The sequence below is a fragment of the Schistocerca americana genome, unplaced genomic scaffold (genome assembly GCF_021461395.2).
Source record: "Schistocerca americana isolate TAMUIC-IGC-003095 unplaced genomic scaffold, iqSchAmer2.1 HiC_scaffold_369, whole genome shotgun sequence".
Lineage (NCBI taxonomy): Eukaryota > Metazoa > Arthropoda > Insecta > Orthoptera > Acrididae > Schistocerca > Schistocerca americana.
Window position 1 is genome coordinate 96,515 of NW_025726092.1, and position 27,521 is coordinate 124,035.

A 27,521-nucleotide genomic window follows, 5' to 3' on the forward strand; every position below is an offset into this window, starting at 1 on the left:
TAACCCTGCCGTAATCAGTACACGGAGTTCGTTTCCTGTCAACAGTCTGCGCAGACCGGTTGGATTCTTCACGATTCCAGGGAAGCTTCAGTTACGAGCAGTCGTGGCCGAGTGGTTAAGGCGTCTGACTAGAAATCAGATTCCCTCTGGGAGCGTAGCTTCGAGTCCTACCGACTGCGTCGGTTTTTTCTTTAAGAACAACGAGCAGAAAATTTCGCAGATTGCCTGTCGTTTTGGTACCTCTCCACACCTCGCCTCTCTCAGCCGTTTATAGTGCCTGTCCTTTTGATAAGGGCGAATTCCAAGCGTCAGCTTTCGCGTCAGCCGAGCAAAGTCGGGACAAGTCGGGACATACGACAGGATGGTCTGCGTGGAACTACGACGAAAAAAACCTTCATTTAACAGCACGCGGCTCACATACTCATACGAAAAAACCGGCGCCACTTGCGGTGGCCGGGAATCGAACCCGGATCAACTGCTTGGAAGGCAACTATGCTCACCATTACACCACCACCGCACAGGCGCTGCTCGCAACGCCCCGCTGTGTCGGCTTCCTGCCCGCCAGCAGCGGCCCACGGTGATAGTAGCTGCAGGCGCTTTACGAGGTAGGAGGGTGCATCCACACGCATTCGGGTAGCGCCTCCACGCACGCTGCGTCTTTGGGCAAGACTAGTCGCCGCGGCCGCAAGGTTACTCACACGATAGAGATGAGCATTCGTTTTAAGGCAGTGTAGTGGAGCACTCCGCGTGTGTAGCACTTTTTTCGGTTGTATCCGACGTCGCTGGGTGGCAATCCCACTTTCCCCTGCAGAAAAGTACTCGGGAAGCACGGGCAGCTTGTCGAGCATCGGTGGTTCAATGGCATGTGCCTCAGTAGTGCAGTAGGCAGCGCGTAAGTCTCATAATCTTAAGGCTTGCCGGCACGATAGCTCAGCGTGTTCGGTCTGAGAGTTATCTGCCCTCTGTAATAAAAGACCGAGTCAACGATGAACATGAACGGGCGCCATCGGACGTCCGCCCCCAACAAATGCAACGAAAGAAATGAGAACAAAAAAAAAAAAAATTGGTGAATGCTCGCTTAGCATGCGGACGGCACGGGTTCGAATCCCGGCCGATGCATCGTTCTGCTGTTCTCGCTATAATGCTGCCGCGCCGATTCCTCGCCTGAGCTGCGTCAGCCTCAGGAATGCATAGCAAGATTCGCTGTGAGAAGAACCATACACGCAGCACGCAATAGACCGTACTTGAACGGTCGCGTGCTATTTCTGAACTCTGACGACGGCCTGGCCCAACAGGCCGCTGTGTTCAGGTGCCGCAAGGGCGATGTACTGTAACCTCGGGCAGTGCTGCGTTCCGTTGAAAAAGCTGCGGCAGCAGTTTAATCTAGCAAGTAGGGAAAGCACGTGTAGCAACACAACAGATTCTTGAGAAAGCGCAAACTGTCTATCTCTAATATGAGAGACTTACCAAGTTTCCTGTAACATTACTTGCAACGTGCCTCGGTAGCGCAGTAGGTAGCGCGTAAGTCTCATAATCTTAAGGTCGTGAGTTCGATCCTCACCCGAGGCATTTAATTTGCTGTACATCATGGCTGAATTAACGGCGTTGCTGTTGCTAGGGAACGAACTTAATTGTCGTTCGTTATCCACAAGGAGTCTACGCCCCAGCGTCAATATGTTTATTTCCAATTATGACAACGTACAACTTTGATCTTTCTCTTCCCTTGTTAGGAGTAAAATAATGAATAGTCAATTTCGAGCTGTGCGCCATGCCAGTCTGTAGGCGCAAATATGCTCGCAAACGGAGAACTGCACTGAGTCCAGATTCAGCACGAAATACGAGAGGAGACGGAGAAAACCTCACGCTTATCGAGCAACTCCGGTGTGGTCTAGTGGCTAGGATACCTGGCTTTCACCCAGGAGGCCCGGGTTCGATTTCCGGTACCGGAACGGAAGTTTTTGCGCACACAACGCTCCACGTTTTGGCCTTCGAACTGTCGTTTGTCGCCCACCTTGCGAAGCTTCGACCGAACGTAATCGGGGAAAACAGGCACATGATGCAATTACTGTCGGCACCGGAATAAAGGGAGAAGAGGCTCTGGTCCGCTGTTGGGCTGCTACCAGCGTCAGTGGGAAGTCGGTGAAGTCGCCAGTTGCGCCAGAAGCCAGAAATTACCGTAGTACGCCTACACACGCGTTCCAGTTATTTACATTGCTTGCAGCCGCTCCATCCACGAGGAGCGTGAGCCCGGATAGCTCAGTCGGTAGAGCATTAGGCTTTTAACCTAAGGGTCCAGGGTTCAAGTCCCTGTCCGGGCGAAGATTTTAACGTTTCCGTAATGGCTCGTCTCGTAGCGATGGTAACCCTGCCGTAATCAGTACACGGAGTTCGTTTCCTGTCAACAGTCTGCGCAGACCGGTTGGATTCTTCACGATTCCAGGGAAGCTTCAGTTACGAGCAGTCGTGGCCGAGTGGTTAAGGCGTCTGACTAGAAATCAGATTCCCTCTGGGAGCGTAGCTTCGAGTCCTACCGACTGCGTCGGTTTTTTCTTTAAGAACAACGAGCAGAAAATTTCGCAGATTGCCTGTCGTTTTGGTACCTCTCCACACCTCGCCTCTCTCAGCCGTTTATAGTGCCTGTCCTTTTGATAAGGGCGAATTCCAAGCGTCAGCTTTCGCGTCAGCCGAGCAAAGTCGGGACATACGACAGGATGGTCTGCGTGGAACTACGACGAAAAAAACCTTCATTTAACAGCACGCGGCTCACATACTCATACGAAAAAACCGGCGCCACTTGCGGTGGCCGGGAATCGAACCCGGATCAACTGCTTGGAAGGCAACTATGCTCACCATTACACCACCACCGCACAGGCGCTGCTCGCAACGCCCCGCTGTGTCGGCTTCCTGCCCGCCAGCAGCGGCCCACGGTGATAGTAGCTGCAGGCGCTTTACGAGGTAGGAGGGTGCATCCACACGCATTCGGGTAGCGCCTCCACGCACGCTGCGTCTTTGGGCAAGACTAGTCGCCGCGGCCGCAAGGTTACTCACACGATAGAGATGAGCATTCGTTTTAAGGCAGTGTAGTGGAGCACTCCGCGTGTGTAGCACTTTTTTCGGTTGTATCCGACGTCGCTGGGTGGCAATCCCACTTTCCCCTGCAGAAAAGTACTCGGGAAGCACGGGCAGCTTGTCGAGCATCGGTGGTTCAATGGCATGTGCCTCAGTAGTGCAGTAGGCAGCGCGTAAGTCTCATAATCTTAAGGCTTGCCGGCACGATAGCTCAGCGTGTTCGGTCTGAGAGTTATCTGCCCTCTGTAATAAAAGACCGAGTCAACGATGAACATGAACGGGCGCCATCGGACGTCCGCCCCCAACAAATGCAACGAAAGAAATGAGAACAAAAAAAAAAAAAATTGGTGAATGCTCGCTTAGCATGCGGACGGCACGGGTTCGAATCCCGGCCGATGCATCGTTCTGCTGTTCTCGCTATAATGCTGCCGCGCCGATTCCTCGCCTGAGCTGCGTCAGCCTCAGGAATGCATAGCAAGATTCGCTGTGAGAAGAACCATACACGCAGCACGCAATAGACCGTACTTGAACGGTCGCGTGCTATTTCTGAACTCTGACGACGGCCTGGCCCAACAGGCCGCTGTGTTCAGGTGCCGCAAGGGCGATGTACTGTAACCTCGGGCAGTGCTGCGTTCCGTTGAAAAAGCTGCGGCAGCAGTTTAATCTAGCAAGTAGGGAAAGCACGTGTAGCAACACAACAGATTCTTGAGAAAGCGCAAACTGTCTATCTCTAATATGAGAGACTTACCAAGTTTCCTGTAACATTACTTGCAACGTGCCTCGGTAGCGCAGTAGGTAGCGCGTAAGTCTCATAATCTTAAGGTCGTGAGTTCGATCCTCACCCGGGGCATTTAATTTGCTGTACATCATGGCTGAATTAACGGCGTTGCTGTTGCTAGGGAACGAACTTAATTGTCGTTCGTTATCCACAAGGAGTCTACGCCCCAGCGTCAATATGTTTATTTCCAATTATGACAACGTACAACTTTGATCTTTCTCTTCCCTTGTTAGGAGTAAAATAATGAATAGTCAATTTCGAGCTGTGCGCCATGCCAGTCTGTAGGCGCAAATATGCTCGCAAACGGAGAACTGCACTGAGTCCAGATTCAGCACGAAATACGAGAGGAGACGGAGAAAACCTCACGCTTATCGAGCAACTCCGGTGTGGTCTAGTGGCTAGGATACCTGGCTTTCACCCAGGAGGCCCGGGTTCGATTTCCGGTACCGGAACGGAAGTTTTTGCGCACACAACGCTCCACGTTTTGGCCTTCGAACTGTCGTTTGTCGCCCACCTTGCGAAGCTTCGACCGAACGTAATCGGGGAAAACAGGCACATGATGCAATTACTGTCGGCACCGAAATAAAGGGAGAAGAGGCTCTGGTCCGCTGTTGGGCTGCTACCAGCGTCAGTGGGAAGTCGGTGAAGTCGCCAGTTGCGCCAGAAGCCAGAAATTACCGTAGTACGCCTACACACGCGTTCCAGTTATTTACATTGCTTGCAGCCGCTCCATCCACAAGGAGCGTGAGCCCGGATAGCTCAGTCGGTAGAGCATTAGGCTTTTAACCTAAGGGTCCAGGGTTCAAGTCCCTGTCCGGGCGAAGATTTTAACGTTTCCGTAATGGCTCGTCTCGTAGCGATGGTAACCCTGCCGTAATCAGTACACGGAGTTCGTTTCCTGTCAACAGTCTGCGCAGACCGGTTGGATTCTTCACGATTCCAGGGAAGCTTCAGTTACGAGCAGTCGTGGCCGAGTGGTTAAGGCGTCTGACTAGAAATCAGATTCCCTCTGGGAGCGTAGCTTCGAGTCCTACCGACTGCGTCGGTTTTTTCTTTAAGAACAACGAGCAGAAAATTTCGCAGATTGCCTGTCGTTTTGGTACCTCTCCACACCTCGCCTCTCTCAGCCGTTTATAGTGCCTGTCCTTTTGATAAGGGCGAATTCCAAGCGTCAGCTTTCGCGTCAGCCGAGCAAAGTCGGGACAAGTCGGGACATACGACAGGATGGTCTGCGTGGAACTACGACGAAAAAAACCTTCATTTAACAGCACGCGGCTCACATACTCATACGAAAAAACCGGCGCCACTTGCGGTGGCCGGGAATCGAACCCGGATCAACTGCTTGGAAGGCAACTATGCTCACCATTACACCACCACCGCACAGGCGCTGCTCGCAACGCCCCGCTGTGTCGGCTTCCTGCCCGCCAGCAGCGGCCCACGGTGATAGTAGCTGCAGGCGCTTTACGAGGTAGGAGGGTGCATCCACACGCATTCGGGTAGCGCCTCCACGCACGCTGCGTCTTTGGGCAAGACTAGTCGCCGCGGCCGCAAGGTTACTCACACGATAGAGATGAGCATTCGTTTTAAGGCAGTGTAGTGGAGCACTCCGCGTGTGTAGCACTTTTTTCGGTTGTATCCGACGTCGCTGGGTGGCAATCCCACTTTCCCCTGCAGAAAAGTACTCGGGAAGCACGGGCAGCTTGTCGAGCATCGGTGGTTCAATGGCATGTGCCTCAGTAGTGCAGTAGGCAGCGCGTAAGTCTCATAATCTTAAGGCTTGCCGGCACGATAGCTCAGCGTGTTCGGTCTGAGAGTTATCTGCCCTCTGTAATAAAAGACCGAGTCAACGATGAACATGAACGGGCGCCATCGGACGTCCGCCCCCAACAAATGCAACGAAAGAAATGAGAACAAAAAAAAAAAAAATTGGTGAATGCTCGCTTAGCATGCGGACGGCACGGGTTCGAATCCCGGCCGATGCATCGTTCTGCTGTTCTCGCTATAATGCTGCCGCGCCGATTCCTCGCCTGAGCTGCGTCAGCCTCAGGAATGCATAGCAAGATTCGCTGTGAGAAGAACCATACACGCAGCACGCAATAGACCGTACTTGAACGGTCGCGTGCTATTTCTGAACTCTGACGACGGCCTGGCCCAACAGGCCGCTGTGTTCAGGTGCCGCAAGGGCGATGTACTGTAACCTCGGGCAGTGCTGCGTTCCGTTGAAAAAGCTGCGGCAGCAGTTTAATCTAGCAAGTAGGGAAAGCACGTGTAGCAACACAACAGATTCTTGAGAAAGCGCAAACTGTCTATCTCTAATATGAGAGACTTACCAAGTTTCCTGTAACATTACTTGCAACGTGCCTCGGTAGCGCAGTAGGTAGCGCGTAAGTCTCATAATCTTAAGGTCGTGAGTTCGATCCTCACCCGGGGCATTTAATTTGCTGTACATCATGGCTGAATTAACGGCGTTGCTGTTGCTAGGGAACGAACTTAATTGTCGTTCGTTATCCACAAGGAGTCTACGCCCCAGCGTCAATATGTTTATTTCCAATTATGACAACGTACAACTTTGATCTTTCTCTTCCCTTGTTAGGAGTAAAATAATGAATAGTCAATTTCGAGCTGTGCGCCATGCCAGTCTGTAGGCGCAAATATGCTCGCAAACGGAGAACTGCACTGAGTCCAGATTCAGCACGAAATACGAGAGGAGACGGAGAAAACCTCACGCTTATCGAGCAACTCCGGTGTGGTCTAGTGGCTAGGATACCTGGCTTTCACCCAGGAGGCCCGGGTTCGATTTCCGGTACCGGAACGGAAGTTTTTGCGCACACAACGCTCCACGTTTTGGCCTTCGAACTGTCGTTTGTCGCCCACCTTGCGAAGCTTCGACCGAACGTAATCGGGGAAAACAGGCACATGATGCAATTACTGTCGGCACCGAAATAAAGGGAGAAGAGGCTCTGGTCCGCTGTTGGGCTGCTACCAGCGTCAGTGGGAAGTCGGTGAAGTCGCCAGTTGCGCCAGAAGCCAGAAATTACCGTAGTACGCCTACACACGCGTTCCAGTTATTTACATTGCTTGCAGCCGCTCCATCCACAAGGAGCGTGAGCCCGGATAGCTCAGTCGGTAGAGCATTAGGCTTTTAACCTAAGGGTCCAGGGTTCAAGTCCCTGTCCGGGCGAAGATTTTAACGTTTCCGTAATGGCTCGTCTCGTAGCGATGGTAACCCTGCCGTAATCAGTACACGGAGTTCGTTTCCTGTCAACAGTCTGCGCAGACCGGTTGGATTCTTCACGATTCCAGGGAAGCTTCAGTTACGAGCAGTCGTGGCCGAGTGGTTAAGGCGTCTGACTAGAAATCAGATTCCCTCTGGGAGCGTAGCTTCGAGTCCTACCGACTGCGTCGGTTTTTTCTTTAAGAACAACGAGCAGAAAATTTCGCAGATTGCCTGTCGTTTTGGTACCTCTCCACACCTCGCCTCTCTCAGCCGTTTATAGTGCCTGTCCTTTTGATAAGGGCGAATTCCAAGCGTCAGCTTTCGCGTCAGCCGAGCAAAGTCGGGACAAGTCGGGACATACGACAGGATGGTCTGCGTGGAACTACGACGAAAAAAACCTTCATTTAACAGCACGCGGCTCACATACTCATACGAAAAAACCGGCGCCACTTGCGGTGGCCGGGAATCGAACCCGGATCAACTGCTTGGAAGGCAACTATGCTCACCATTACACCACCACCGCACAGGCGCTGCTCGCAACGCCCCGCTGTGTCGGCTTCCTGCCCGCCAGCAGCGGCCCACGGTGATAGTAGCTGCAGGCGCTTTACGAGGTAGGAGGGTGCATCCACACGCATTCGGGTAGCGCCTCCACGCACGCTGCGTCTTTGGGCAAGACTAGTCGCCGCGGCCGCAAGGTTACTCACACGATAGAGATGAGCATTCGTTTTAAGGCAGTGTAGTGGAGCACTCCGCGTGTGTAGCACTTTTTTCGGTTGTATCCGACGTCGCTGGGTGGCAATCCCACTTTCCCCTGCAGAAAAGTACTCGGGAAGCACGGGCAGCTTGTCGAGCATCGGTGGTTCAATGGCATGTGCCTCAGTAGTGCAGTAGGCAGCGCGTAAGTCTCATAATCTTAAGGCTTGCCGGCACGATAGCTCAGCGTGTTCGGTCTGAGAGTTATCTGCCCTCTGTAATAAAAGACCGAGTCAACGATGAACATGAACGGGCGCCATCGGACGTCCGCCCCCAACAAATGCAACGAAAGAAATGAGAACAAAAAAAAAAAAAATTGGTGAATGCTCGCTTAGCATGCGGACGGCACGGGTTCGAATCCCGGCCGATGCATCGTTCTGCTGTTCTCGCTATAATGCTGCCGCGCCGATTCCTCGCCTGAGCTGCGTCAGCCTCAGGAATGCATAGCAAGATTCGCTGTGAGAAGAACCATACACGCAGCACGCAATAGACCGTACTTGAACGGTCGCGTGCTATTTCTGAACTCTGACGACGGCCTGGCCCAACAGGCCGCTGTGTTCAGGTGCCGCAAGGGCGATGTACTGTAACCTCGGGCAGTGCTGCGTTCCGTTGAAAAAGCTGCGGCAGCAGTTTAATCTAGCAAGTAGGGAAAGCACGTGTAGCAACACAACAGATTCTTGAGAAAGCGCAAACTGTCTATCTCTAATATGAGAGACTTACCAAGTTTCCTGTAACATTACTTGCAACGTGCCTCGGTAGCGCAGTAGGTAGCGCGTAAGTCTCATAATCTTAAGGTCGTGAGTTCGATCCTCACCCGGGGCATTTAATTTGCTGTACATCATGGCTGAATTAACGGCGTTGCTGTTGCTAGGGAACGAACTTAATTGTCGTTCGTTATCCACAAGGAGTCTACGCCCCAGCGTCAATATGTTTATTTCCAATTATGACAACGTACAACTTTGATCTTTCTCTTCCCTTGTTAGGAGTAAAATAATGAATAGTCAATTTCGAGCTGTGCGCCATGCCAGTCTGTAGGCGCAAATATGCTCGCAAACGGAGAACTGCACTGAGTCCAGATTCAGCACGAAATACGAGAGGAGACGGAGAAAACCTCACGCTTATCGAGCAACTCCGGTGTGGTCTAGTGGCTAGGATACCTGGCTTTCACCCAGGAGGCCCGGGTTCGATTTCCGGTACCGGAACGGAAGTTTTTGCGCACACAACGCTCCACGTTTTGGCCTTCGAACTGTCGTTTGTCGCCCACCTTGCGAAGCTTCGACCGAACGTAATCGGGGAAAACAGGCACATGATGCAATTACTGTCGGCACCGAAATAAAGGGAGAAGAGGCTCTGGTCCGCTGTTGGGCTGCTACCAGCGTCAGTGGGAAGTCGGTGAAGTCGCCAGTTGCGCCAGAAGCCAGAAATTACCGTAGTACGCCTACACACGCGTTCCAGTTATTTACATTGCTTGCAGCCGCTCCATCCACAAGGAGCGTGAGCCCGGATAGCTCAGTCGGTAGAGCATTAGGCTTTTAACCTAAGGGTCCAGGGTTCAAGTCCCTGTCCGGGCGAAGATTTTAACGTTTCCGTAATGGCTCGTCTCGTAGCGATGGTAACCCTGCCGTAATCAGTACACGGAGTTCGTTTCCTGTCAACAGTCTGCGCAGACCGGTTGGATTCTTCACGATTCCAGGGAAGCTTCAGTTACGAGCAGTCGTGGCCGAGTGGTTAAGGCGTCTGACTAGAAATCAGATTCCCTCTGGGAGCGTAGCTTCGAGTCCTACCGACTGCGTCGGTTTTTTCTTTAAGAACAACGAGCAGAAAATTTCGCAGATTGCCTGTCGTTTTGGTACCTCTCCACACCTCGCCTCTCTCAGCCGTTTATAGTGCCTGTCCTTTTGATAAGGGCGAATTCCAAGCGTCAGCTTTCGCGTCAGCCGAGCAAAGTCGGGACAAGTCGGGACATACGACAGGATGGTCTGCGTGGAACTACGACGAAAAAAACCTTCATTTAACAGCACGCGGCTCACATACTCATACGAAAAAACCGGCGCCACTTGCGGTGGCCGGGAATCGAACCCGGATCAACTGCTTGGAAGGCAACTATGCTCACCATTACACCACCACCGCACAGGCGCTGCTCGCAACGCCCCGCTGTGTCGGCTTCCTGCCCGCCAGCAGCGGCCCACGGTGATAGTAGCTGCAGGCGCTTTACGAGGTAGGAGGGTGCATCCACACGCATTCGGGTAGCGCCTCCACGCACGCTGCGTCTTTGGGCAAGACTAGTCGCCGCGGCCGCAAGGTTACTCACACGATAGAGATGAGCATTCGTTTTAAGGCAGTGTAGTGGAGCACTCCGCGTGTGTAGCACTTTTTTCGGTTGTATCCGACGTCGCTGGGTGGCAATCCCACTTTCCCCTGCAGAAAAGTACTCGGGAAGCACGGGCAGCTTGTCGAGCATCGGTGGTTCAATGGCATGTGCCTCAGTAGTGCAGTAGGCAGCGCGTAAGTCTCATAATCTTAAGGCTTGCCGGCACGATAGCTCAGCGTGTTCGGTCTGAGAGTTATCTGCCCTCTGTAATAAAAGACCGAGTCAACGATGAACATGAACGGGCGCCATCGGACGTCCGCCCCCAACAAATGCAACGAAAGAAATGAGAACAAAAAAAAAAAAAATTGGTGAATGCTCGCTTAGCATGCGGACGGCACGGGTTCGAATCCCGGCCGATGCATCGTTCTGCTGTTCTCGCTATAATGCTGCCGCGCCGATTCCTCGCCTGAGCTGCGTCAGCCTCAGGAATGCATAGCAAGATTCGCTGTGAGAAGAACCATACACGCAGCACGCAATAGACCGTACTTGAACGGTCGCGTGCTATTTCTGAACTCTGACGACGGCCTGGCCCAACAGGCCGCTGTGTTCAGGTGCCGCAAGGGCGATGTACTGTAACCTCGGGCAGTGCTGCGTTCCGTTGAAAAAGCTGCGGCAGCAGTTTAATCTAGCAAGTAGGGAAAGCACGTGTAGCAACACAACAGATTCTTGAGAAAGCGCAAACTGTCTATCTCTAATATGAGAGACTTACCAAGTTTCCTGTAACATTACTTGCAACGTGCCTCGGTAGCGCAGTAGGTAGCGCGTAAGTCTCATAATCTTAAGGTCGTGAGTTCGATCCTCACCCGGGGCATTTAATTTGCTGTACATCATGGCTGAATTAACGGCGTTGCTGTTGCTAGGGAACGAACTTAATTGTCGTTCGTTATCCACAAGGAGTCTACGCCCCAGCGTCAATATGTTTATTTCCAATTATGACAACGTACAACTTTGATCTTTCTCTTCCCTTGTTAGGAGTAAAATAATGAATAGTCAATTTCGAGCTGTGCGCCATGCCAGTCTGTAGGCGCAAATATGCTCGCAAACGGAGAACTGCACTGAGTCCAGATTCAGCACGAAATACGAGAGGAGACGGAGAAAACCTCACGCTTATCGAGCAATTCCGGTGTGGTCTAGTGGCTAGGATACCTGGCTTTCACCCAGGAGGCCCGGGTTCGATTTCCGGTACCGGAACGGAAGTTTTTGCGCACACAACGCTCCACGTTTTGGCCTTCGAACTGTCGTTTGTCGCCCACCTTGCGAAGCTTCGACCGAACGTAATCGGGGAAAACAGGCACATGATGCAATTACTGTCGGCACCGAAATAAAGGGAGAAGAGGCTCTGGTCCGCTGTTGGGCTGCTACCAGCGTCAGTGGGAAGTCGGTGAAGTCGCCAGTTGCGCCAGAAGCCAGAAATTACCGTAGTACGCCTACACACGCGTTCCAGTTATTTACATTGCTTGCAGCCGCTCCATCCACAAGGAGCGTGAGCCCGGATAGCTCAGTCGGTAGAGCATTAGGCTTTTAACCTAAGGGTCCAGGGTTCAAGTCCCTGTCCGGGCGAAGATTTTAACGTTTCCGTAATGGCTCGTCTCGTAGCGATGGTAACCCTGCCGTAATCAGTACACGGAGTTCGTTTCCTGTCAACAGTCTGCGCAGACCGGTTGGATTCTTCACGATTCCAGGGAAGCTTCAGTTACGAGCAGTCGTGGCCGAGTGGTTAAGGCGTCTGACTAGAAATCAGATTCCCTCTGGGAGCGTAGCTTCGAGTCCTACCGACTGCGTCGGTTTTTTCTTTAAGAACAACGAGCAGAAAATTTCGCAGATTGCCTGTCGTTTTGGTACCTCTCCACACCTCGCCTCTCTCAGCCGTTTATAGTGCCTGACGACAGGATGGTCTGCGTGGAACTACGACGAAAAAAACCTTCATTTAACAGCACGCGGCTCACATACTCATACGAAAAAACCGGCGCCACTTGCGGTGGCCGGGAATCGAACCCGGATCAACTGCTTGGAAGGCAACTATGCTCACCATTACACCACCACCGCACAGGCGCTGCTCGCAACGCCCCGCTGTGTCGGCTTCCTGCCCGCCAGCAGCGGCCCACGGTGATAGTAGCTGCAGGCGCTTTACGAGGTAGGAGGGTGCATCCACACGCATTCGGGTAGCGCCTCCACGCACGCTGCGTCTTTGGGCAAGACTAGTCGCCGCGGCCGCAAGGTTACTCACACGATAGAGATGAGCATTCGTTTTAAGGCAGTGTAGTGGAGCACTCCGCGTGTGTAGCACTTTTTTCGGTTGTATCCGACGTCGCTGGGTGGCAATCCCACTTTCCCCTGCAGAAAAGTACTCGGGAAGCACGGGCAGCTTGTCGAGCATCGGTGGTTCAATGGCATGTGCCTCAGTAGTGCAGTAGGCAGCGCGTAAGTCTCATAATCTTAAGGCTTGCCGGCACGATAGCTCAGCGTGTTCGGTCTGAGAGTTATCTGCCCTCTGTAATAAAAGACCGAGTCAACGATGAACATGAACGGGCGCCATCGGACGTCCGCCCCCAACAAATGCAACGAAAGAAATGAGAACAAAAAAAAAAAAAATTGGTGAATGCTCGCTTAGCATGCGGACGGCACGGGTTCGAATCCCGGCCGATGCATCGTTCTGCTGTTCTCGCTATAATGCTGCCGCGCCGATTCCTCGCCTGAGCTGCGTCAGCCTCAGGAATGCATAGCAAGATTCGCTGTGAGAAGAACCATACACGCAGCACGCAATAGACCGTACTTGAACGGTCGCGTGCTATTTCTGAACTCTGACGACGGCCTGGCCCAACAGGCCGCTGTGTTCAGGTGCCGCAAGGGCGATGTACTGTAACCTCGGGCAGTGCTGCGTTCCGTTGAAAAAGCTGCGGCAGCAGTTTAATCTAGCAAGTAGGGAAAGCACGTGTAGCAACACAACAGATTCTTGAGAAAGCGCAAACTGTCTATCTCTAATATGAGAGACTTACCAAGTTTCCTGTAACATTACTTGCAACGTGCCTCGGTAGCGCAGTAGGTAGCGCGTAAGTCTCATAATCTTAAGGTCGTGAGTTCGATCCTCACCCGGGGCATTTAATTTGCTGTACATCATGGCTGAATTAACGGCGTTGCTGTTGCTAGGGAACGAACTTAATTGTCGTTCGTTATCCACAAGGAGTCTACGCCCCAGCGTCAATATGTTTATTTCCAATTATGACAACGTACAACTTTGATCTTTCTCTTCCCTTGTTAGGAGTAAAATAATGAATAGTCAATTTCGAGCTGTGCGCCATGCCAGTCTGTAGGCGCAAATATGCTCGCAAACGGAGAACTGCACTGAGTCCAGATTCAGCACGAAATACGAGAGGAGACGGAGAAAACCTCACGCTTATCGAGCAACTCCGGTGTGGTCTAGTGGCTAGGATACCTGGCTTTCACCCAGGAGGCCCGGGTTCGATTTCCGGTACCGGAACGGAAGTTTTTGCGCACACAACGCTCCACGTTTTGGCCTTCGAACTGTCGTTTGTCGCCCACCTTGCGAAGCTTCGACCGAACGTAATCGGGGAAAACAGGCACATGATGCAATTACTGTCGGCACCGGAATAAAGGGAGAAGAGGCTCTGGTCCGCTGTTGGGCTGCTACCAGCGTCAGTGGGAAGTCGGTGAAGTCGCCAGTTGCGCCAGAAGCCAGAAATTACCGTAGTACGCCTACACACGCGTTCCAGTTATTTACATTGCTTGCAGCCGCTCCATCCACAAGGAGCGTGAGCCCGGATAGCTCAGTCGGTAGAGCATTAGGCTTTTAACCTAAGGGTCCAGGGTTCAAGTCCCTGTCCGGGCGAAGATTTTAACGTTTCCGTAATGGCTCGTCTCGTAGCGATGGTAACCCTGCCGTAATCAGTACACGGAGTTCGTTTCCTGTCAACAGTCTGCGCAGACCGGTTGGATTCTTCACGATTCCAGGGAAGCTTCAGTTACGAGCAGTCGTGGCCGAGTGGTTAAGGCGTCTGACTAGAAATCAGATTCCCTCTGGGAGCGTAGCTTCGAGTCCTACCGACTGCGTCGGTTTTTTCTTTAAGAACAACGAGCAGAAAATTTCGCAGATTGCCTGTCGTTTTGGTACCTCTCCACACCTCGCCTCTCTCAGCCGTTTATAGTGCCTGTCCTTTTGATAAGGGCGAATTCCAAGCGTCAGCTTTCGCGTCAGCCGAGCAAAGTCGGGACAAGTCGGGACATACGACAGGATGGTCTGCGTGGAACTACGACGAAAAAAACCTTCATTTAACAGCACGCGGCTCACATACTCATACGAAAAAACCGGCGCCACTTGCGGTGGCCGGGAATCGAACCCGGATCAACTGCTTGGAAGGCAACTATGCTCACCATTACACCACCACCGCACAGGCGCTGCTCGCAACGCCCCGCTGTGTCGGCTTCCTGCCCGCCAGCAGCGGCCCACGGTGATAGTAGCTGCAGGCGCTTTACGAGGTAGGAGGGTGCATCCACACGCATTCGGGTAGCGCCTCCACGCACGCTGCGTCTTTGGGCAAGACTAGTCGCCGCGGCCGCAAGGTTACTCACACGATAGAGATGAGCATTCGTTTTAAGGCAGTGTAGTGGAGCACTCCGCGTGTGTAGCACTTTTTTCGGTTGTATCCGACGTCGCTGGGTGGCAATCCCACTTTCCCCTGCAGAAAAGTACTCGGGAAGCACGGGCAGCTTGTCGAGCATCGGTGGTTCAATGGCATGTGCCTCAGTAGTGCAGTAGGCAGCGCGTAAGTCTCATAATCTTAAGGCTTGCCGGCACGATAGCTCAGCGTGTTCGGTCTGAGAGTTATCTGCCCTCTGTAATAAAAGACCGAGTCAACGATGAACATGAACGGGCGCCATCGGACGTCCGCCCCCAACAAATGCAACGAAAGAAATGAGAACAAAAAAAAAAAAAATTGGTGAATGCTCGCTTAGCATGCGGACGGCACGGGTTCGAATCCCGGCCGATGCATCGTTCTGCTGTTCTCGCTATAATGCTGCCGCGCCGATTCCTCGCCTGAGCTGCGTCAGCCTCAGGAATGCATAGCAAGATTCGCTGTGAGAAGAACCATACACGCAGCACGCAATAGACCGTACTTGAACGGTCGCGTGCTATTTCTGAACTCTGACGACGGCCTGGCCCAACAGGCCGCTGTGTTCAGGTGCCGCAAGGGCGATGTACTGTAACCTCGGGCAGTGCTGCGTTCCGTTGAAAAAGCTGCGGCAGCAGTTTAATCTAGCAAGTAGGGAAAGCACGTGTAGCAACACAACAGATTCTTGAGAAAGCGCAAACTGTCTATCTCTAATATGAGAGACTTACCAAGTTTCCTGTAACATTACTTGCAACGTGCCTCGGTAGCGCAGTAGGTAGCGCGTAAGTCTCATAATCTTAAGGTCGTGAGTTCGATCCTCACCCGGGGCATTTAATTTGCTGTACATCATGGCTGAATTAACGGCGTTGCTGTTGCTAGGGAACGAACTTAATTGTCGTTCGTTATCCACAAGGAGTCTACGCCCCAGCGTCAATATGTTTATTTCCAATTATGACAACGTACAACTTTGATCTTTCTCTTCCCTTGTTAGGAGTAAAATAATGAATAGTCAATTTCGAGCTGTGCGCCATGCCAGTCTGTAGGCGCAAATATGCTCGCAAACGGAGAACTGCACTGAGTCCAGATTCAGCACGAAATACGAGAGGAGACGGAGAAAACCTCACGCTTATCGAGCAACTCCGGTGTGGTCTAGTGGCTAGGATACCTGGCTTTCACCCAGGAGGCCCGGGTTCGATTTCCGGTACCGGAACGGAAGTTTTTGCGCACACAACGCTCCACGTTTTGGCCTTCGAACTGTCGTTTGTCGCCCACCTTGCGAAGCTTCGACCGAACGTAATCGGGGAAAACAGGCACATGATGCAATTACTGTCGGCACCGGAATAAAGGGAGAAGAGGCTCTGGTCCGCTGTTGGGCTGCTACCAGCGTCAGTGGGAAGTCGGTGAAGTCGCCAGTTGCGCCAGAAGCCAGAAATTACCGTAGTACGCCTACACACGCGTTCCAGTTATTTACATTGCTTGCAGCCGCTCCATCCACAAGGAGCGTGAGCCCGGATAGCTCAGTCGGTAGAGCATTAGGCTTTTAACCTAAGGGTCCAGGGTTCAAGTCCCTGTCCGGGCGAAGATTTTAACGTTTCCGTAATGGCTCGTCTCGTAGCGATGGTAACCCTGCCGTAATCAGTACACGGAGTTCGTTTCCTGTCAACAGTCTGCGCAGACCGGTTGGATTCTTCACGATTCCAGGGAAGCTTCAGTTACGAGCAGTCGTGGCCGAGTGGTTAAGGCGTCTGACTAGAAATCAGATTCCCTCTGGGAGCGTAGCTTCGAGTCCTACCGACTGCGTCGGTTTTTTCTTTAAGAACAACGAGCAGAAAATTTCGCAGATTGCCTGTCGTTTTGGTACCTCTCCACACCTCGCCTCTCTCAGCCGTTTATAGTGCCTGTCCTTTTGATAAGGGCGAATTCCAAGCGTCAGCTTTCGCGTCAGCCGAGCAAAGTCGGGACAAGTCGGGACATACGACAGGATGGTCTGCGTGGAACTACGACGAAAAAAACCTTCATTTAACAGCACGCGGCTCACATACTCATACGAAAAAACCGGCGCCACTTGCGGTGGCCGGGAATCGAACCCGGATCAACTGCTTGGAAGGCAACTATGCTCACCATTACACCACCACCGCACAGGCGCTGCTCGCAACGCCCCGCTGTGTCGGCTTCCTGCCCGCCAGCAGCGGCCCACGGTGATAGTAGCTGCAGGCGCTTTACGAGGTAGGAGGGTGCATCCACACGCATTCGGGTAGCGCCTCCACGCACGCTGCGTCTTTGGGCAAGACTAGTCGCCGCGGCCGCAAGGTTACTCACACGATAGAGATGAGCATTCGTTTTAAGGCAGTGTAGTGGAGCACTCCGCGTGTGTAGCACTTTTTTCGGTTGTATCCGACGTCGCTGGGTGGCAATCCCACTTTCCCCTGCAGAAAAGTACTCGGGAAGCACGGGCAGCTTGTCGAGCATCGGTGGTTCAATGGCATGTGCCTCAGTAGTGCAGTAGGCAGCGCGTAAGTCTCATAATCTTAAGGCTTGCCGGCACGATAGCTCAGCGTGTTCGGTCTGAGAGTTATCTGCCCTCTGTAATAAAAGACCGAGTCAACGATGAACATGAACGGGCGCCATCGGACGTCCGCCCCCAACAAATGCAACGAAAGAAATGAGAACAAAAAAAAAAAAATTGGTGAATGCTCGCTTAGCATGCGGACGGCACGGGTTCGAATCCCGGCCGATGCATCGTTCTGCTGTTCTCGCTATAATGCTGCCGCGCCGATTCCTCGCCTGAGCTGCGTCAGCCTCAGGAATGCATAGCAAGATTCGCTGTGAGAAGAACCATACACGCAGCACGCAATAGACCGTACTTGAACGGTCGCGTGCTATTTCTGAACTCTGACGACGGCCTGGCCCAACAGGCCGCTGTGTTCAGGTGCCGCAAGGGCGATGTACTGTAACCTCGGGCAGTGCTGCGTTCCGTTGAAAAAGCTGCGGCAGCAGTTTAATCTAGCAAGTAGGGAAAGCACGTGTAGCAACACAACAGATTCTTGAGAAAGCGCAAACTGTCTATCTCTAATATGAGAGACTTACCAAGTTTCCTGTAACATTACTTGCAACGTGCCTCGGTAGCGCAGTAGGTAGCGCGTAAGTCTCATAATCTTAAGGTCGTGAGTTCGATCCTCACCCGGGGCATTTAATTTGCTGTACATCATGGCTGAATTAACGGCGTTGCTGTTGCTAGGGAACGAACTTAATTGTCGTTCGTTATCCACAAGGAGTCTACGCCCCAGCGTCAATATGTTTATTTCCAATTATGACAACGTACAACTTTGATCTTTCTCTTCCCTTGTTAGGAGTAAAATAATGAATAGTCAATTTCGAGCTGTGCGCCATGCCAGTCTGTAGGCGCAAATATGCTCGCAAACGGAGAACTGCACTGAGTCCAGATTCAGCACGAAATACGAGAGGAGACGGAGAAAACCTCACGCTTATCGAGCAACTCCGGTGTGGTCTAGTGGCTAGGATACCTGGCTTTCACCCAGGAGGCCCGGGTTCGATTTCCGGTACCGGAACGGAAGTTTTTGCGCACACAACGCTCCACGTTTTGGCCTTCGAACTGTCGTTTGTCGCCCACCTTGCGAAGCTTCGACCGAACGTAATCGGGGAAAACAGGCACATGATGCAATTACTGTCGGCACCGGAATAAAGGGAGAAGAGGCTCTGGTCCGCTGTTGGGCTGCTACCAGCGTCAGTGGGAAGTCGGTGAAGTCGCCAGTTGCGCCAGAAGCCAGAAATTACCGTAGTACGCCTACACACGCGTTCCAGTTATTTACATTGCTTGCAGCCGCTCCATCCACGAGGAGCGTGAGCCCGGATAGCTCAGTCGGTAGAGCATTAGGCTTTTAACCTAAGGGTCCAGGGTTCAAGTCCCTGTCCGGGCGAAGATTTTAACGTTTCCGTAATGGCTCGTCTCGTAGCGATGGTAACCCTGCCGTAATCAGTACACGGAGTTCGTTTCCTGTCAACAGTCTGCGCAGACCGGTTGGATTCTTCACGATTCCAGGGAAGCTTCAGTTACGAGCAGTCGTGGCCGAGTGGTTAAGGCGTCTGACTAGAAATCAGATTCCCTCTGGGAGCGTAGCTTCGAGTCCTACCGACTGCGTCGGTTTTTTCTTTAAGAACAACGAGCAGAAAATTTCGCAGATTGCCTGTCGTTTTGGTACCTCTCCACACCTCGCCTCTCTCAGCCGTTTATAGTGCCTGTCCTTTTGATAAGGGCGAATTCCAAGCGTCAGCTTTCGCGTCAGCCGAGCAAAGTCGGGACAAGTCGGGACATACGACAGGATGGTCTGCGTGGAACTACGACGAAAAAAACCTTCATTTAACAGCACGCGGCTCACATACTCATACGAAAAAACCGGCGCCACTTGCGGTGGCCGGGAATCGAACCCGGATCAACTGCTTGGAAGGCAACTATGCTCACCATTACACCACCACCGCACAGGCGCTGCTCGCAACGCCCCGCTGTGTCGGCTTCCTGCCCGCCAGCAGCGGCCCACGGTGATAGTAGCTGCAGGCGCTTTACGAGGTAGGAGGGTGCATCCACACGCATTCGGGTAGCGCCTCCACGCACGCTGCGTCTTTGGGCAAGACTAGTCGCCGCGGCCGCAAGGTTACTCACACGATAGAGATGAGCATTCGTTTTAAGGCAGTGTAGTGGAGCACTCCGCGTGTGTAGCACTTTTTTCGGTTGTATCCGACGTCGCTGGGTGGCAATCCCACTTTCCCCTGCAGAAAAGTACTCGGGAAGCACGGGCAGCTTGTCGAGCATCGGTGGTTCAATGGCATGTGCCTCAGTAGTGCAGTAGGCAGCGCGTAAGTCTCATAATCTTAAGGCTTGCCGGCACGATAGCTCAGCGTGTTCGGTCTGAGAGTTATCTGCCCTCTGTAATAAAAGACCGAGTCAACGATGAACATGAACGGGCGCCATCGGACGTCCGCCCCCAACAAATGCAACGAAAGAAATGAGAACAAAAAAAAAAAAAATTGGTGAATGCTCGCTTAGCATGCGGACGGCACGGGTTCGAATCCCGGCCGATGCATCGTTCTGCTGTTCTCGCTATAATGCTGCCGCGCCGATTCCTCGCCTGAGCTGCGTCAGCCTCAGGAATGCATAGCAAGATTCGCTGTGAGAAGAACCATACACGCAGCACGCAATAGACCGTACTTGAACGGTCGCGTGCTATTTCTGAACTCTGACGACGGCCTGGCCCAACAGGCCGCTGTGTTCAGGTGCCGCAAGGGCGATGTACTGTAACCTCGGGCAGTGCTGCGTTCCGTTGAAAAAGCTGCGGCAGCAGTTTAATCTAGCAAGTAGGGAAAGCACGTGTAGCAACACAACAGATTCTTGAGAAAGCGCAAACTGTCTATCTCTAATATGAGAGACTTACCAAGTTTCCTGTAACATTACTTGCAACGTGCCTCGGTAGCGCAGTAGGTAGCGCGTAAGTCTCATAATCTTAAGGTCGTGAGTTCGATCCTCACCCGGGGCATTTAATTTGCTGTACATCATGGCTGAATTAACGGCGTTGCTGTTGCTAGGGAACGAACTTAATTGTCGTTCGTTATCCACAAGGAGTCTACGCCCCAGCGTCAATATGTTTATTTCCAATTATGACAACGTACAACTTTGATCTTTCTCTTCCCTTGTTAGGAGTAAAATAATGAATAGTCAATTTCGAGCTGTGCGCCATGCCAGTCTGTAGGCGCAAATATGCTCGCAAACGGAGAACTGCACTGAGTCCAGATTCAGCACGAAATACGAGAGGAGACGGAGAAAACCTCACGCTTATCGAGCAACTCCGGTGTGGTCTAGTGGCTAGGATACCTGGCTTTCACCCAGGAGGCCCGGGTTCGATTTCCGGTACCGGAACGGAAGTTTTTGCGCACACAACGCTCCACGTTTTGGCCTTCGAACTGTCGTTTGTCGCCCACCTTGCGAAGCTTCGACCGAACGTAATCGGGGAAAACAGGCACATGATGCAATTACTGTCGGCACCGGAATAAAGGGAGAAGAGGCTCTGGTCCGCTGTTGGGCTGCTACCAGCGTCAGTGGGAAGTCGGTGAAGTCGCCAGTTGCGCCAGAAGCCAGAAATTACCGTAGTACGCCTACACACGCGTTCCAGTTATTTACATTGCTTGCAGCCGCTCCATCCACAAGGAGCGTGAGCCCGGATAGCTCAGTCGGTAGAGCATTAGGCTTTTAACCTAAGGGTCCAGGGTTCAAGTCCCTGTCCGGGCGAAGATTTTAACGTTTCCGTAATGGCTCGTCTCGTAGCGATGGTAACCCTGCCGTAATCAGTACACGGAGTTCGTTTCCTGTCAACAGTCTGCGCAGACCGGTTGGATTCTTCACGATTCCAGGGAAGCTTCAGTTACGAGCAGTCGTGGCCGAGTGGTTAAGGCGTCTGACTAGAAATCAGATTCCCTCTGGGAGCGTAGCTTCGAGTCCTACCGACTGCGTCGGTTTTTTCTTTAAGAACAACGAGCAGAAAATTTCGCAGATTGCCTGTCGTTTTGGTACCTCTCCACACCTCGCCTCTCTCAGCCGTTTATAGTGCCTGTCCTTTTGATAAGGGCGAATTCCAAGCGTCAGCTTTCGCGTCAGCCGAGCAAAGTCGGGACAAGTCGGGACATACGACAGGATGGTCTGCGTGGAACTACGACGAAAAAAACCTTCATTTAACAGCACGCGGCTCACATACTCATACGAAAAAACCGGCGCCACTTGCGGTGGCCGGGAATCGAACCCGGATCAACTGCTTGGAAGGCAACTATGCTCACCATTACACCACCACCGCACAGGCGCTGCTCGCAACGCCCCGCTGTGTCGGCTTCCTGCCCGCCAGCAGCGGCCCACGGTGATAGTAGCTGCAGGCGCTTTACGAGGTAGGAGGGTGCATCCACACGCATTCGGGTAGCGCCTCCACGCACGCTGCGTCTTTGGGCAAGACTAGTCGCCGCGGCCGCAAGGTTACTCACACGATAGAGATGAGCATTCGTTTTAAGGCAGTGTAGTGGAGCACTCCGCGTGTGTAGCACTTTTTTCGGTTGTATCCGACGTCGCTGGGTGGCAATCCCACTTTCCCCTGCAGAAAAGTACTCGGGAAGCACGGGCAGCTTGTCGAGCATCGGTGGTTCAATGGCATGTGCCTCAGTAGTGCAGTAGGCAGCGCGTAAGTCTCATAATCTTAAGGCTTGCCGGCACGATAGCTCAGCGTGTTCGGTCTGAGAGTTATCTGCCCTCTGTAATAAAAGACCGAGTCAACGATGAACATGAACGGGCGCCATCGGACGTCCGCCCCCAACAAATGCAACGAAAGAAATGAGAACAAAAAAAAAAAAAATTGGTGAATGCTCGCTTAGCATGCGGACGGCACGGGTTCGAATCCCGGCCGATGCATCGTTCTGCTGTTCTCGCTATAATGCTGCCGCGCCGATTCCTCGCCTGAGCTGCGTCAGCCTCAGGAATGCATAGCAAGATTCGCTGTGAGAAGAACCATACACGCAGCACGCAATAGACCGTACTTGAACGGTCGCGTGCTATTTCTGAACTCTGACGACGGCCTGGCCCAACAGGCCGCTGTGTTCAGGTGCCGCAAGGGCGATGTACTGTAACCTCGGGCAGTGCTGCGTTCCGTTGAAAAAGCTGCGGCAGCAGTTTAATCTAGCAAGTAGGGAAAGCACGTGTAGCAACACAACAGATTCTTGAGAAAGCGCAAACTGTCTATCTCTAATATGAGAGACTTACCAAGTTTCCTGTAACATTACTTGCAACGTGCCTCGGTAGCGCAGTAGGTAGCGCGTCAGTCTCATAATCTTAAGGTCGTGAGTTCGATCCTCACCCGGGGCATTTAATTTGCTGTACATCATGGCTGAATTAACGGCGTTGCTGTTGCTAGGGAACGAACTTAATTGTCGTTCGTTATCCACAAGGAGTCTACGCCCCAGCGTCAATATGTTTATTTCCAATTATGACAACGTACAACTTTGATCTTTCTCTTCCCTTGTTAGGAGTAAAATAATGAATAGTCAATTTCGAGCTGTGCGCCATGCCAGTCTGTAGGCGCAAATATGCTCGCAAACGGAGAACTGCACTGAGTCCAGATTCAGCACGAAATACGAGAGGAGACGGAGAAAACCTCACGCTTATCGAGCAACTCCGGTGTGGTCTAGTGGCTAGGATACCTGGCTTTCACCCAGGAGGCCCGGGTTCGATTTCCGGTACCGGAACGGAAGTTTTTGCGCACACAACGCTCCACGTTTTGGCCTTCGAACTGTCGTTTGTCGCCCACCTTGCGAAGCTTCGACCGAACGTAATCGGGGAAAACAGGCACATGATGCAATTACTGTCGGCACCGGAATAAAGGGAGAAGAGGCTCTGGTCCGCTGTTGGGCTGCTACCAGCGTCAGTGGGAAGTCGGTGAAGTCGCCAGTTGCGCCAGAAGCCAGAAATTACCGTAGTACGCCTACACACGCGTTCCAGTTATTTACATTGCTTGCAGCCGCTCCATCCACAAGGAGCGTGAGCCCGGATAGCTCAGTCGGTAGAGCATTAGGCTTTTAACCTAAGGGTCCAGGGTTCAAGTCCCTGTCCGGGCGAAGATTTTAACGTTTCCGTAATGGCTCGTCTCGTAGCGATGGTAACCCTGCCGTAATCAGTACACGGAGTTCGTTTCCTGTCAACAGTCTGCGCAGACCGGTTGGATTCTTCACGATTCCAGGGAAGCTTCAGTTACGAGCAGTCGTGGCCGAGTGGTTAAGGCGTCTGACTAGAAATCAGATTCCCTCTGGGAGCGTAGCTTCGAGTCCTACCGACTGCGTCGGTTTTTTCTTTAAGAACAACGAGCAGAAAATTTCGCAGATTGCCTGTCGTTTTGGTACCTCTCCACACCTCGCCTCTCTCAGCCGTTTATAGTGCCTGTCCTTTTGATAAGGGCGAATTCCAAGCGTCAGCTTTCGCGTCAGCCGAGCAAAGTCGGGACAAGTCGGGACATACGACAGGATGGTCTGCGTGGAACTACGACGAAAAAAACCTTCATTTAACAGCACGCGGCTCACATACTCATACGAAAAAACCGGCGCCACTTGCGGTGGCCGGGAATCGAACCCGGATCAACTGCTTGGAAGGCAACTATGCTCACCATTACACCACCACCGCACAGGCGCTGCTCGCAACGCCCCGCTGTGTCGGCTTCCTGCCCGCCAGCAGCGGCCCACGGTGATAGTAGCTGCAGGCGCTTTACGAGGTAGGAGGGTGCATCCACACGCATTCGGGTAGCGCCTCCACGCACGCTGCGTCTTTGGGCAAGACTAGTCGCCGCGGCCGCAAGGTTACTCACACGATAGAGATGAGCATTCGTTTTAAGGCAGTGTAGTGGAGCACTCCGCGTGTGTAGCACTTTTTTCGGTTGTATCCGACGTCGCTGGGTGGCAATCCCACTTTCCCCTGCAGAAAAGTACTCGGGAAGCACGGGCAGCTTGTCGAGCATCGGTGGTTCAATGGCATGTGCCTCAGTAGTGCAGTAGGCAGCGCGTAAGTCTCATAATCTTAAGGCTTGCCGGCACGATAGCTCAGCGTGTTCGGTCTGAGAGTTATCTGCCCTCTGTAATAAAAGACCGAGTCAACGATGAACATGAACGGGCGCCATCGGACGTCCGCCCCCAACAAATGCAACGAAAGAAATGAGAACAAAAAAAAAAAAAATTGGTGAATGCTCGCTTAGCATGCGGACGGCACGGGTTCGAATCCCGGCCGATGCATCGTTCTGCTGTTCTCGCTATAATGCTGCCGCGCCGATTCCTCGCCTGAGCTGCGTCAGCCTCAGGAATGCATAGCAAGATTCGCTGTGAGAAGAACCATACACGCAGCACGCAATAGACCGTACTTGAACGGTCGCGTGCTATTTCTGAACTCTGACGACGGCCTGGCCCAACAGGCCGCTGTGTTCAGGTGCCGCAAGGGCGATGTACTGTAACCTCGGGCAGTGCTGCGTTCCGTTGAAAAAGCTGCGGCAGCAGTTTAATCTAGCAAGTAGGGAAAGCACGTGTAGCAACACAACAGATTCTTGAGAAAGCGCAAACTGTCTATCTCTAATATGAGAGACTTACCAAGTTTCCTGTAACATTACTTGCAACGTGCCTCGGTAGCGCAGTAGGTAGCGCGTAAGTCTCATAATCTTAAGGTCGTGAGTTCGATCCTCACCCGGGGCATTTAATTTGCTGTACATCATGGCTGAATTAACGGCGTTGCTGTTGCTAGGGAACGAACTTAATTGTCGTTCGTTATCCACAAGGAGTCTACGCCCCAGCGTCAATATGTTTATTTCCAATTATGACAACGTACAACTTTGATCTTTCTCTTCCCTTGTTAGGAGTAAAATAATGAATAGTCAATTTCGAGCTGTGCGCCATGCCAGTCTGTAGGCGCAAATATGCTCGCAAACGGAGAACTGCACTGAGTCCAGATTCAGCACGAAATACGAGAGGAGACGGAGAAAACCTCACGCTTATCGAGCAACTCCGGTGTGGTCTAGTGGCTAGGATACCTGGCTTTCACCCAGGAGGCCCGGGTTCGATTTCCGGTACCGGAACGGAAGTTTTTGCGCACACAACGCTCCACGTTTTGGCCTTCGAACTGTCGTTTGTCGCCCACCTTGCGAAGCTTCGACCGAACGTAATCGGGGAAAACAGGCACATGATGCAATTACTGTCGGCACCGGAATAAAGGGAGAAGAGGCTCTGGTCCGCTGTTGGGCTGCTACCAGCGTCAGTGGGAAGTCGGTGAAGTCGCCAGTTGCGCCAGAAGCCAGAAATTACCGTAGTACGCCTACACACGCGTTCCAGTTATTTACATTGCTTGCAGCCGCTCCATCCACGAGGAGCGTGAGCCCGGATAGCTCAGTCGGTAGAGCATTAGGCTTTTAACCTAAGGGTCCAGGGTTCAAGTCCCTGTCCGGGCGAAGATTTTAACGTTTCCGTAATGGCTCGTCTCGTAGCGATGGTAACCCTGCCGTAATCAGTACACGGAGTTCGTTTCCTGTCAACAGTCTGCGCAGACCGGTTGGATTCTTCACGATTCCAGGGAAGCTTCAGTTACGAGCAGTCGTGGCCGAGTGGTTAAGGCGTCTGACTAGAAATCAGATTCCCTCTGGGAGCGTAGCTTCGAGTCCTACCGACTGCGTCGGTTTTTTCTTTAAGAACAACGAGCAGAAAATTTCGCAGATTGCCTGTCGTTTTGGTACCTCTCCACACCTCGCCTCTCTCAGCCGTTTATAGTGCCTGTCCTTTTGATAAGGGCGAATTCCAAGCGTCAGCTTTCGCGTCAGCCGAGCAAAGTCGGGACAAGTCGGGACATACGACAGGATGGTCTGCGTGGAACTACGACGAAAAAAACCTTCATTTAACAGCACGCGGCTCACATACTCATACGAAAAAACCGGCGCCACTTGCGGTGGCCGGGAATCGAACCCGGATCAACTGCTTGGAAGGCAACTATGCTCACCATTACACCACCACCGCACAGGCGCTGCTCGCAACGCCCCGCTGTGTCGGCTTCCTGCCCGCCAGCAGCGGCCCACGGTGATAGTAGCTGCAGGCGCTTTACGAGGTAGGAGGGTGCATCCACACGCATTCGGGTAGCGCCTCCACGCACGCTGCGTCTTTGGGCAAGACTAGTCGCCGCGGCCGCAAGGTTACTCACACGATAGAGATGAGCATTCGTTTTAAGGCAGTGTAGTGGAGCACTCCGCGTGTGTAGCACTTTTTTCGGTTGTATCCGACGTCGCTGGGTGGCAATCCCACTTTCCCCTGCAGAAAAGTACTCGGGAAGCACGGGCAGCTTGTCGAGCATCGGTGGTTCAATGGCATGTGCCTCAGTAGTGCAGTAGGCAGCGCGTAAGTCTCATAATCTTAAGGCTTGCCGGCACGATAGCTCAGCGTGTTCGGTCTGAGAGTTATCTGCCCTCTGTAATAAAAGACCGAGTCAACGATGAACATGAACGGGCGCCATCGGACGTCCGCCCCCAACAAATGCAACGAAAGAAATGAGAACAAAAAAAAAAAAAATTGGTGAATGCTCGCTTAGCATGCGGACGGCACGGGTTCGAATCCCGGCCGATGCATCGTTCTGCTGTTCTCGCTATAATGCTGCCGCGCCGATTCCTCGCCTGAGCTGCGTCAGCCTCAGGAATGCATAGCAAGATTCGCTGTGAGAAGAACCATACACGCAGCACGCAATAGACCGTACTTGAACGGTCGCGTGCTATTTCTGAACTCTGACGACGGCCTGGCCCAACAGGCCGCTGTGTTCAGGTGCCGCAAGGGCGATGTACTGTAACCTCGGGCAGTGCTGCGTTCCGTTGAAAAAGCTGCGGCAGCAGTTTAATCTAGCAAGTAGGGAAAGCACGTGTAGCAACACAACAGATTCTTGAGAAAGCGCAAACTGTCTATCTCTAATATGAGAGACTTACCAAGTTTCCTGTAACATTACTTGCAACGTGCCTCGGTAGCGCAGTAGGTAGCGCGTAAGTCTCATAATCTTAAGGTCGTGAGTTCGATCCTCACCCGGGGCATTTAATTTGCTGTACATCATGGCTGAATTAACGGCGTTGCTGTTGCTAGGGAACGAACTTAATTGTCGTTCGTTAT

At 52.5% G+C, this 27,521-nt stretch overlaps 58 non-coding genes across 58 annotated transcripts; 46 read left to right on the plus strand and 12 right to left on the minus strand.

Annotated features, from left to right (window-relative positions):
• Positions 1-97: 97 nt before the first annotated feature.
• On the plus strand, positions 98-179 carry Trnas-aga. Its single transcript has one exon. It is a non-coding gene; the product is annotated as a tRNA-Ser (tRNA).
• A 266-nt stretch (positions 180-445) lies between these two features.
• On the minus strand, positions 446-517 carry Trnag-ucc. Its single transcript has one exon. It is a non-coding gene; the product is annotated as a tRNA-Gly (tRNA).
• Positions 518-1,496: 979 nt separating this feature from the next.
• Trnam-cau lies at positions 1,497-1,569 on the plus strand. The gene has a single exon. It is a non-coding gene; the product is annotated as a tRNA-Met (tRNA).
• Positions 1,570-1,877: 308 nt separating this feature from the next.
• Trnae-uuc lies at positions 1,878-1,949 on the plus strand. The gene has a single exon. It is a non-coding gene; the product is annotated as a tRNA-Glu (tRNA).
• A 296-nt stretch (positions 1,950-2,245) lies between these two features.
• Positions 2,246-2,318, plus strand: Trnak-uuu. The gene has a single exon. It is a non-coding gene; the product is annotated as a tRNA-Lys (tRNA).
• A 139-nt stretch (positions 2,319-2,457) lies between these two features.
• Positions 2,458-2,539, plus strand: Trnas-aga. The gene has a single exon. It is a non-coding gene; the product is annotated as a tRNA-Ser (tRNA).
• Positions 2,540-2,795: 256 nt separating this feature from the next.
• Trnag-ucc lies at positions 2,796-2,867 on the minus strand. Its single transcript has one exon. It is a non-coding gene; the product is annotated as a tRNA-Gly (tRNA).
• Positions 2,868-3,846: 979 nt separating this feature from the next.
• On the plus strand, positions 3,847-3,919 carry Trnam-cau. Its single transcript has one exon. It is a non-coding gene; the product is annotated as a tRNA-Met (tRNA).
• A 308-nt stretch (positions 3,920-4,227) lies between these two features.
• On the plus strand, positions 4,228-4,299 carry Trnae-uuc. Its single transcript has one exon. It is a non-coding gene; the product is annotated as a tRNA-Glu (tRNA).
• Positions 4,300-4,595: 296 nt separating this feature from the next.
• On the plus strand, positions 4,596-4,668 carry Trnak-uuu. Its single transcript has one exon. It is a non-coding gene; the product is annotated as a tRNA-Lys (tRNA).
• Positions 4,669-4,807: 139 nt separating this feature from the next.
• Positions 4,808-4,889, plus strand: Trnas-aga. The gene has a single exon. It is a non-coding gene; the product is annotated as a tRNA-Ser (tRNA).
• A 266-nt stretch (positions 4,890-5,155) lies between these two features.
• Positions 5,156-5,227, minus strand: Trnag-ucc. The gene has a single exon. It is a non-coding gene; the product is annotated as a tRNA-Gly (tRNA).
• A 979-nt stretch (positions 5,228-6,206) lies between these two features.
• Positions 6,207-6,279, plus strand: Trnam-cau. Its single transcript has one exon. It is a non-coding gene; the product is annotated as a tRNA-Met (tRNA).
• Positions 6,280-6,587: 308 nt separating this feature from the next.
• On the plus strand, positions 6,588-6,659 carry Trnae-uuc. Its single transcript has one exon. It is a non-coding gene; the product is annotated as a tRNA-Glu (tRNA).
• A 296-nt stretch (positions 6,660-6,955) lies between these two features.
• Positions 6,956-7,028, plus strand: Trnak-uuu. The gene has a single exon. It is a non-coding gene; the product is annotated as a tRNA-Lys (tRNA).
• A 139-nt stretch (positions 7,029-7,167) lies between these two features.
• On the plus strand, positions 7,168-7,249 carry Trnas-aga. Its single transcript has one exon. It is a non-coding gene; the product is annotated as a tRNA-Ser (tRNA).
• Positions 7,250-7,515: 266 nt separating this feature from the next.
• On the minus strand, positions 7,516-7,587 carry Trnag-ucc. Its single transcript has one exon. It is a non-coding gene; the product is annotated as a tRNA-Gly (tRNA).
• A 979-nt stretch (positions 7,588-8,566) lies between these two features.
• Trnam-cau lies at positions 8,567-8,639 on the plus strand. The gene has a single exon. It is a non-coding gene; the product is annotated as a tRNA-Met (tRNA).
• Positions 8,640-8,947: 308 nt separating this feature from the next.
• Trnae-uuc lies at positions 8,948-9,019 on the plus strand. The gene has a single exon. It is a non-coding gene; the product is annotated as a tRNA-Glu (tRNA).
• A 296-nt stretch (positions 9,020-9,315) lies between these two features.
• On the plus strand, positions 9,316-9,388 carry Trnak-uuu. Its single transcript has one exon. It is a non-coding gene; the product is annotated as a tRNA-Lys (tRNA).
• A 139-nt stretch (positions 9,389-9,527) lies between these two features.
• Positions 9,528-9,609, plus strand: Trnas-aga. Its single transcript has one exon. It is a non-coding gene; the product is annotated as a tRNA-Ser (tRNA).
• Positions 9,610-9,875: 266 nt separating this feature from the next.
• Positions 9,876-9,947, minus strand: Trnag-ucc. Its single transcript has one exon. It is a non-coding gene; the product is annotated as a tRNA-Gly (tRNA).
• A 979-nt stretch (positions 9,948-10,926) lies between these two features.
• Trnam-cau lies at positions 10,927-10,999 on the plus strand. The gene has a single exon. It is a non-coding gene; the product is annotated as a tRNA-Met (tRNA).
• Positions 11,000-11,307: 308 nt separating this feature from the next.
• Positions 11,308-11,379, plus strand: Trnae-uuc. Its single transcript has one exon. It is a non-coding gene; the product is annotated as a tRNA-Glu (tRNA).
• A 296-nt stretch (positions 11,380-11,675) lies between these two features.
• Trnak-uuu lies at positions 11,676-11,748 on the plus strand. Its single transcript has one exon. It is a non-coding gene; the product is annotated as a tRNA-Lys (tRNA).
• A 139-nt stretch (positions 11,749-11,887) lies between these two features.
• On the plus strand, positions 11,888-11,969 carry Trnas-aga. The gene has a single exon. It is a non-coding gene; the product is annotated as a tRNA-Ser (tRNA).
• A 193-nt stretch (positions 11,970-12,162) lies between these two features.
• On the minus strand, positions 12,163-12,234 carry Trnag-ucc. Its single transcript has one exon. It is a non-coding gene; the product is annotated as a tRNA-Gly (tRNA).
• A 979-nt stretch (positions 12,235-13,213) lies between these two features.
• Trnam-cau lies at positions 13,214-13,286 on the plus strand. The gene has a single exon. It is a non-coding gene; the product is annotated as a tRNA-Met (tRNA).
• Positions 13,287-13,594: 308 nt separating this feature from the next.
• Positions 13,595-13,666, plus strand: Trnae-uuc. The gene has a single exon. It is a non-coding gene; the product is annotated as a tRNA-Glu (tRNA).
• Positions 13,667-13,962: 296 nt separating this feature from the next.
• Positions 13,963-14,035, plus strand: Trnak-uuu. Its single transcript has one exon. It is a non-coding gene; the product is annotated as a tRNA-Lys (tRNA).
• Positions 14,036-14,174: 139 nt separating this feature from the next.
• Trnas-aga lies at positions 14,175-14,256 on the plus strand. The gene has a single exon. It is a non-coding gene; the product is annotated as a tRNA-Ser (tRNA).
• A 266-nt stretch (positions 14,257-14,522) lies between these two features.
• Trnag-ucc lies at positions 14,523-14,594 on the minus strand. Its single transcript has one exon. It is a non-coding gene; the product is annotated as a tRNA-Gly (tRNA).
• A 979-nt stretch (positions 14,595-15,573) lies between these two features.
• Trnam-cau lies at positions 15,574-15,646 on the plus strand. Its single transcript has one exon. It is a non-coding gene; the product is annotated as a tRNA-Met (tRNA).
• A 308-nt stretch (positions 15,647-15,954) lies between these two features.
• On the plus strand, positions 15,955-16,026 carry Trnae-uuc. Its single transcript has one exon. It is a non-coding gene; the product is annotated as a tRNA-Glu (tRNA).
• A 296-nt stretch (positions 16,027-16,322) lies between these two features.
• Positions 16,323-16,395, plus strand: Trnak-uuu. Its single transcript has one exon. It is a non-coding gene; the product is annotated as a tRNA-Lys (tRNA).
• A 139-nt stretch (positions 16,396-16,534) lies between these two features.
• Trnas-aga lies at positions 16,535-16,616 on the plus strand. Its single transcript has one exon. It is a non-coding gene; the product is annotated as a tRNA-Ser (tRNA).
• A 266-nt stretch (positions 16,617-16,882) lies between these two features.
• Trnag-ucc lies at positions 16,883-16,954 on the minus strand. Its single transcript has one exon. It is a non-coding gene; the product is annotated as a tRNA-Gly (tRNA).
• A 978-nt stretch (positions 16,955-17,932) lies between these two features.
• On the plus strand, positions 17,933-18,005 carry Trnam-cau. Its single transcript has one exon. It is a non-coding gene; the product is annotated as a tRNA-Met (tRNA).
• Positions 18,006-18,313: 308 nt separating this feature from the next.
• On the plus strand, positions 18,314-18,385 carry Trnae-uuc. The gene has a single exon. It is a non-coding gene; the product is annotated as a tRNA-Glu (tRNA).
• A 296-nt stretch (positions 18,386-18,681) lies between these two features.
• Trnak-uuu lies at positions 18,682-18,754 on the plus strand. Its single transcript has one exon. It is a non-coding gene; the product is annotated as a tRNA-Lys (tRNA).
• A 139-nt stretch (positions 18,755-18,893) lies between these two features.
• On the plus strand, positions 18,894-18,975 carry Trnas-aga. The gene has a single exon. It is a non-coding gene; the product is annotated as a tRNA-Ser (tRNA).
• Positions 18,976-19,241: 266 nt separating this feature from the next.
• On the minus strand, positions 19,242-19,313 carry Trnag-ucc. The gene has a single exon. It is a non-coding gene; the product is annotated as a tRNA-Gly (tRNA).
• Positions 19,314-20,292: 979 nt separating this feature from the next.
• Trnam-cau lies at positions 20,293-20,365 on the plus strand. The gene has a single exon. It is a non-coding gene; the product is annotated as a tRNA-Met (tRNA).
• Positions 20,366-20,673: 308 nt separating this feature from the next.
• Trnae-uuc lies at positions 20,674-20,745 on the plus strand. The gene has a single exon. It is a non-coding gene; the product is annotated as a tRNA-Glu (tRNA).
• A 296-nt stretch (positions 20,746-21,041) lies between these two features.
• On the plus strand, positions 21,042-21,114 carry Trnak-uuu. The gene has a single exon. It is a non-coding gene; the product is annotated as a tRNA-Lys (tRNA).
• Positions 21,115-21,253: 139 nt separating this feature from the next.
• On the plus strand, positions 21,254-21,335 carry Trnas-aga. Its single transcript has one exon. It is a non-coding gene; the product is annotated as a tRNA-Ser (tRNA).
• Positions 21,336-21,601: 266 nt separating this feature from the next.
• On the minus strand, positions 21,602-21,673 carry Trnag-ucc. The gene has a single exon. It is a non-coding gene; the product is annotated as a tRNA-Gly (tRNA).
• A 979-nt stretch (positions 21,674-22,652) lies between these two features.
• On the plus strand, positions 22,653-22,725 carry Trnam-cau. Its single transcript has one exon. It is a non-coding gene; the product is annotated as a tRNA-Met (tRNA).
• A 308-nt stretch (positions 22,726-23,033) lies between these two features.
• Positions 23,034-23,105, plus strand: Trnae-uuc. Its single transcript has one exon. It is a non-coding gene; the product is annotated as a tRNA-Glu (tRNA).
• A 296-nt stretch (positions 23,106-23,401) lies between these two features.
• Trnak-uuu lies at positions 23,402-23,474 on the plus strand. The gene has a single exon. It is a non-coding gene; the product is annotated as a tRNA-Lys (tRNA).
• Positions 23,475-23,613: 139 nt separating this feature from the next.
• On the plus strand, positions 23,614-23,695 carry Trnas-aga. The gene has a single exon. It is a non-coding gene; the product is annotated as a tRNA-Ser (tRNA).
• A 266-nt stretch (positions 23,696-23,961) lies between these two features.
• Positions 23,962-24,033, minus strand: Trnag-ucc. The gene has a single exon. It is a non-coding gene; the product is annotated as a tRNA-Gly (tRNA).
• A 979-nt stretch (positions 24,034-25,012) lies between these two features.
• On the plus strand, positions 25,013-25,085 carry Trnam-cau. Its single transcript has one exon. It is a non-coding gene; the product is annotated as a tRNA-Met (tRNA).
• Positions 25,086-25,393: 308 nt separating this feature from the next.
• On the plus strand, positions 25,394-25,465 carry Trnae-uuc. The gene has a single exon. It is a non-coding gene; the product is annotated as a tRNA-Glu (tRNA).
• Positions 25,466-25,761: 296 nt separating this feature from the next.
• Trnak-uuu lies at positions 25,762-25,834 on the plus strand. Its single transcript has one exon. It is a non-coding gene; the product is annotated as a tRNA-Lys (tRNA).
• Positions 25,835-25,973: 139 nt separating this feature from the next.
• Positions 25,974-26,055, plus strand: Trnas-aga. Its single transcript has one exon. It is a non-coding gene; the product is annotated as a tRNA-Ser (tRNA).
• Positions 26,056-26,321: 266 nt separating this feature from the next.
• Positions 26,322-26,393, minus strand: Trnag-ucc. The gene has a single exon. It is a non-coding gene; the product is annotated as a tRNA-Gly (tRNA).
• A 979-nt stretch (positions 26,394-27,372) lies between these two features.
• Trnam-cau lies at positions 27,373-27,445 on the plus strand. Its single transcript has one exon. It is a non-coding gene; the product is annotated as a tRNA-Met (tRNA).
• Positions 27,446-27,521: the final 76 nt, after the last annotated feature.